The sequence below is a fragment of the Solanum pennellii genome, chromosome 10 (genome assembly GCF_001406875.1).
Source record: "Solanum pennellii chromosome 10, SPENNV200".
NCBI lineage: Eukaryota > Viridiplantae > Streptophyta > Magnoliopsida > Solanales > Solanaceae > Solanum > Solanum pennellii.
This window is the reverse complement of record NC_028646.1, coordinates 78,007,770-78,014,952: the sequence shown is the minus strand read 5'-3', so window position 1 is coordinate 78,014,952 and position 7,183 is coordinate 78,007,770. Positions and strand designations below refer to the sequence as shown.

At 26.4% G+C, this 7,183-nt stretch overlaps 1 long non-coding RNA gene across 1 annotated transcript; it reads right to left on the bottom strand.

Annotated features, from left to right (window-relative positions):
* Positions 1-612: 612 nt before the first annotated feature.
* Positions 613-2,359, bottom strand: LOC114074374. The gene is made up of 2 exons (XR_003574750.1): positions 2,000-2,359; positions 613-1,428 (listed from the first exon to the last, which is right to left on the bottom strand). It is a non-coding gene; the product is annotated as an uncharacterized LOC114074374 (long non-coding RNA).
* Between the last annotated feature and the right edge of the window lie 4,824 nt (positions 2,360-7,183).

The window sequence follows — 7,183 nt, the reverse complement described above, 5'->3', positions numbered from 1 at the left end:
TATAACAATTAATAACCCAACACACTATATATATATATATGATATGTATACGTTCGATCCATCATATAGGGTTAAATTTATCAAATTAAATATATACATACACAAGCATATATAAAGAAAGAAAAATACCATTTTAAAACACAAAAAGAACTGATTTTTGACAAATATTAACATTTTTACAAAAGAAAAACATAATTTAGTAAAATCAAGTTATATTTAATAGCTAATCACGCTCATAATGCATAATCAAATAGAATTAACAAATTTGTTTATCATTAATTCGTGTTGTTTTAATTTTATAATGTGAAGGCTTTTATAATGTAAAGGCTTTGAAATATTAGCAACAAAACCAAATTCAAGTTATGAATTATAATTAATTTTTTTGGCTGAATATTTAATTTATTTGTTGATGGGAAGTAGCAACTAGTAACGTAGTTGTTATAAAAATTTAATAAATTATGTATTTGTTAATTAAGGTACATTGCACAAAGCACAAGTGATAATAAACTAGTACAACTTGCTTAAGAGGATCTCTTTTGAGATAATCCAAATCTTAATCAAGCAAAATGCCAATTAAGTTATTTTCTTGAGGTGTTAATCAACTAAATCCAGTTGTTAAGACAGATTAATATGATTCCTTTTACATAATGGACAAAACGTGTGGGCTAATTAAGTAATTAGCAATGGTGAGCTACAAATTACAATTCAAATATATTAAAGGAAAAAATTCCGAAATTGCCCTTCAACTTTGTAAAATTACCCAAAAACTTCCCTCGATTAATAGTTGAGGTCATATATAGTGCGATCTTAATGAATAAGAACTGTCGAAAATATGTCCTTATTCACTAGCAATAGAAATTTTCATCATATTATTAAAACAGAAGCAGTGACCCCTTATTCTTCAAAGCCTTGATACATAAAGTTATCGTGCTGACGAGAGGGTAGCAAGTATCTCGTAAAACTAGTTAAGGTGCACTCAAACTAACTTTAGTTAATATCGCTAAAAAAAATGAATCAAGGTAGTAGTATAAAGCATATTAATGGGCTTTTGCAATCTATTGGGCCTCAGAAATTTCATTATATGGGCTTGGATAAGAATCTGGCTACTGGGCTTGGGATGATTGGGCTTGTGTAAGGTAAGTTTACAAGCTCCATAGGTTTTTTCATAACGAGTCAACACATGCAAGTTTTTACCAATCCGACAAAACTTGTGAACTATCTAAACTAAAGTTATACTAATTTTTCATGACTCGTAAACAAGGCGAGTTTTTGCTCATTTAAGTTACGCCCGTAATAACTCGTGAAGTAGAGAGGTCATTCTGTCCTGTAATATATTTTTCCTCCGAAGACTACTTTACCAGCAAGTGTGAGTTCATCGTCTCTTTGATTAGTAAATCCAAGTCACTTCATCATCAATTCTCCATAATACTAAATAGCAAAAAAAAAGAACTAGGTATACTTCTCATTGCTACTATAAATTTTCTGATATTATTAATTACACACCACAAAAATTATGAATAGAACACTTTAGGTCCACTACCCAATTTTTCCAAATTTATGCACCACCCACTCCAACAACTTCATATATTGGGATGATAAAAATCAAAGGAAAAATTTGAACAAATCAAGGTGATGAAGTTTAGAGACAGTTGTTCTTTAGATTTAAGAGGATATACCATAGTTTACATGAGGGAGAATAAATCGTTCGTATCTGATACATAAGTGAGACACATATTGTGAAAGTACATACTGAATTCTACAATTTTTTTTTTATAATAATCTCAAAATGTTAAGCTTTTAAAATACATTTTGATACTTTATCTCACAATATGTACTGAAAATTCATCACGTATTGGATAATATATGGCTCAAATATAATTAAAAAAAAAACTAAAAAAATTATATGAACAAATGTTTTATAACAGAAAAACTAAAATATATTCTATTTGGAAATTAAAACAGAAAAAGAATAAAATAGAGTTGGGATAATAGAAAGGACCTTTACTATAGAGTGACCGACGGCGGTTCTCCGGCACCAGCCATGGCCAGAATTCCGGCGGTATCCGTCGGAAACTTGTATAAATTTCTCCATTTTTTCAAGTTTCTTTACCAACAACCTTACTAATATTATCACACGTCTGACTAAATTCAGATTCACACATTGCAGGACTTGAATAAGGCTTTTAACAAAATTTGTGATCCGAAACATGTGATTAAGAATAAAAAAAATCTTAACCATTCCACTATAATATACGTCGATTAGTATCATATTATTCAAAAAGCAAGTTGAGAGAATGAGAAGATAATTATTATTTTTTTGAGCTAAAACAAATTTGAGAAAATAAAAGTAAGATATTTAGAGTACTATGAGAGTGGTAGGGGCACACAAGCTATTAGGTATTATAAAGACACGTGTGGATTGTTTAAATAATAATAATAAATAAAGAATTTAAATTTTGTGTACATAAAATTTATTCTAATAGAGTATTTACACTAATTATATCATATTAACGTGATATTATATATTAGTTCACTAAAATTCTCGCTATACATAGAATTTAAGAAGAGAAATAAGTACGTAATCTTATCTTATATTTCTGTTAGAGATTATTTTGAAACTTGATATACTAAAATATGATATATTTTTATATTATAAAGAATTTATATTAATATTTTTTTAAAATACAACTAAAAAAAGAGTAGCATTTATTTTTAAAATACAACTAAAATAGTCCAGTGATTGAGGAGGGGTATTTATTACTAATTCTTAATTTTGCAAAAATCTTGGTGATCGCTAATATTCCTTTTATTCACATTTAGTTGTCATTTATATTTAGAATAAATATGTTTTAAAAAAATGGGCTAAAAGCCCCTATAATATATAATCGAATTCTCAATTAGATATTCATACTTTATTTGAACATTTTTTTAATATATTATCTCACTCTTACTATTTTCTCAAAAATAAAATATGTATTTAAGCAATTTTGATATATTGAAAAAGAAATTGAAAAAGTTTCGCAATTAAACAAACATATATACTAGTTAATTAATTGACTAATATAACTACAATTTTCACTAATTATAATTCAAAAATTGCTGAGTCAAAGAATGACAAATAGAAATGGACGAAAATAATATTTGATTAGAAAAAATAACCATTATTATAACTTCTTGCTAAGGCAAGTTTCCTTGACGATTTATCGGAATTTCGCTTTTCTTCCGAAAAAAATGTTACAAGAACCAATTTTATATGATAGCACTAAAAGATTTTACTATGCAATCACACGTTTAATATTTATTTGTGCAGTATAAAATTTATTAGAGAAGAAAACACGCTCTCTATTTGGGGTTTTTTACGTTCCTAAGGCTCTCTACAAAACGCCAATTCAGATTTAGAAATTGTAACATATCAAAAGAGTATATCTGAACCACGCTCTCTACTTAGGGGTTTTTACGTTCCTAAGGCTGTCTACAAAACGCCAATTCAGGTTTAGAAACTGTAACATATCAAAAGAGTATATCTGAACCCATAATCTTAAAAATGAAACGATACTCATAGAATTTAGATCTCGTATTGGTGACACATCATGTCACTAGCAATATTTTGACACAATTCTATTACAGTTTAGTTTTTAAAACATCAGCAGACACTAGTACAAGATGAGCAAAATCATTATTTTTTTGACTTAATTGAGATTGACCACATGAATCTTCACAAGTAAGAGCTCTATCTCCAGATTGCAAAATTGAACCAATTGCTTGTGTAAATTGATCAGATCTCAATTGTGTAATTGAATTTGGAATATAAGTATTGATACACAAATTGTATTGTTGGATACAAATTTGTTGACATTTATTTGGAGCCAATTTTTGGACTTGACCTAAATTTTCTTTGGCATTATTTAAACATTGATTGAGAATTGTATTTGCTAAACCTTTAAAATCATCAGAAGAACCTTTTGGATCTTTTCTAAGAGAATTTGCACATAAATTTGGATCAAGATTTTTTTTGCAAATATCATCTATTTGATCTCCATTGGAATTTTTCATATAATAAAATATGAGAAGGAGAAGGAAAAAAAGACCTTTGTTTTCCATTTTTTTTTTGTATTTTGAGTAGATCTTTATATATAATAAAAAAAAAATGTTGAATGGTAAACCAAATTAATAGTAAGTCCAAAATGGTCAACCAAATGTAAATGCTTAGAATCCACACTTAAATACCTTTAACACTTTTTTGAAAGGTGAAATGAATTTTGTGCTTTATTCTACTCTAAAAGTTAGGATTACCTAAATCTTTCAATCTGAATCTAAGTTAGAAGTTAAATTCAGAATTAAGGTTTTGACTTTTATTTTCGAAGGTAGGCTTTAATAGAGTCCAACTTCAAGTTTAAAAGTTAAAATTTTCCATGCTTGAAATCGAATTTAAATGAAGCATTTATGTACTTCAAAAAGAAATTATAAACCTTGGTTATTCTTTAGATAACGATCCTAGAAACGACTATTTGTGCACTGAGAAACAATGTAGATTAAGCCCATGTATTTCAAGCCCAAGCCCAACAATGTAAATGTAGCCCATGTATATTTCAAGCCCAATACCAAAACAATCACAGGAGTAGTTTTCTTACTATTTCGGATATACTTTACTAAATTCGAGGGTTCATTCCAAATATATTTTTTCTCTACGTTCACAAGGTACGAGTAAAAGGTTCTGTACGCACCACTATCTTCAGATTTCGTTTATAAAATTTCACTGATATGTCGTTGTTGTACAAAAACATTAGCTCAAGATACTTAAAAAATGAATACAATTTTTTGTTGAATAATATTCTTTGTGGAACAAAGTACTTGATACTATTTTTTTGATGATTGAAAGTCTAATCAAGCTACAAAAAGAGAGACATTATATATTATTAACAAGAAAACTCTCCTTGTGGGCTGTTTCCTAAAGAACATATAAATTATGTAGACAAAGGAATTGAAAAAAAATATATATATCTTGTACATTCATGTAAACATATTATAACAATATTCTTGTAAGCTTCTTGTACAATGAATCTACTATCATTTTTGTGTTGATTTTTTTGGTGAACATTCATATAAAATATCTTTAATTTTTCCTTTTTGAGGAAAAAAAGGATATCGTTTGAACTTTTATGTACAATGAATCTACCATGTCACCATTCTCCTCATGGTTCACATTTTCCATTCATACCTTCTTCTTTTTTCGCTGAATTCACCGACTCGATTAAATTTATCAGTATTTATCTAATTAATATATTATTTTATAATGTTTTATGTTATGTTATATTATATCATATCATATTATTTGATAAATACAATACTAGGGTAAATTGTATGGCAACAATTAGTACGAAGATGTCCCTATCTTTCCATCGAAATTTTTAATTAAAAAACGTTTAATGGTTATTTTCAAGATATTTTAATGGAATTAGAGAGGAAAAAAATTGTAATATTTTCATATGAAAAAATTAGGAAATTTGTCACTATTTCAATAAAGGATATGTTTTCTCGTGCATTTTCCAAGTGAGCTGGTTCAGTGGGGTATATGATTGAAAAAATCATGTTCTATAGCATAATTTTTGTTTTGATTTCTGACGGTAAAAGCCTTGCTTCTACTAGTGCTAGTAGTCATAATTCGATTGGTTACGTGAACTTTCAGTTTGTAAGTGAAGATTTAATTTTCAACATTTTAATATCTTTCTTTTTCCTACAACAATTGTTTTTTCTTTAAAAAGAATGGAGAATAAACGTACAATATTACAAAGAAAAATAAAATGCATGCATGATAGATATTCTTAAAAAAGAAGAAGATATAGAATCAAGGATAAAATCCGATCATTAAATAATAAAGTATAGAAAAAAATGAGTAAAAAATATGTAAAAACACAATCACACCAATTGATCAATACATGAAAAAATATTTTTCATCACTCCATAATAATATATTTAACGATATAATACAGTAAAATTTGAATGTACATTTAGAATAACAAAAAGATCACTCAAAATAATTGATCTACACAAATCGTAATGAATAATAACTCAAAAAGCTAGATATTCAAATAATTAATTACCTTACGTGTGTTTGAACCTAGTTTTTGTGATTAATTAATTTAATAATCATGCAAATTATATGTACATGTGTATACTTTACAACCACACGTGCTTAAAGTTTAATTACTTACTTACCCCCACCAATAAAATCTATATATAGGGCCACTTTCTTAATTGCATATACCCTAATTGTCAATATTACAAATATTACAATTAAATGTAGCATAAAGAAGAAAATTAATTGCATATTAAAGAAAAAAAATTAAAGAATGTAGGTCCTATATGTTCCCAAATAAAAGGAAATAACAAATAATGTAGTACTGTAAATTTATATTGATCTTTATTAAAAAATAAATAAATCAACATCTACTTTTATTAATGATGTCTGTCTTTTTCAATCATATTGTATATCAAAACTACAAAAATAAAATGCATTTTGTTGTGAGATATCGACGAGGAATATTTTTTTATTAAATGAATTTTACGTGATACGAATTTAGTAAATTTATTTGATTTAAAGATGATTATTGTCATTTAGTTAATAGCAAGTAATAGTTATTAAGAATATGTATAGTTATCAAAATTTAATTTGATTCTTAAAAAAGTAAAATATGATAAATATTTATTTTATTATATAATAAAAAAAATAATCAATAAAATTTATTAAATTGACGTAAATAATGTAATTTTTCTAACTCAAAGTCAAATCCAACTTTATGGGTGCATGCATTTAGGTAACAAAACAATTAAGAGCATACTTTTTCTGTCTTTAGTACTATTAATTGGACTTTACGTTTTTTTTTTTTTTGCAATAATAATTTAAAAGACATTTTAATTAAATAAATTTTAAGGTAATTATAAAGAAAAATCATGCTAAATGATAACCAATAACCCGATAAAATATAATTAACTTGTACTTTATCACATATAAAATTATAATATATCGTTTTAGTGTAAATTTAGTTATTTCACCTAAAAATAAATGATTTTTCTGTTTTTAATCGAATGGTTGTTGTTCAAATCATTAAAGTTAGTTCTTTGAGATTTTGATAAGTAAGTCTTTATACGCATAAAATTTAATGTATATATATATATATATATA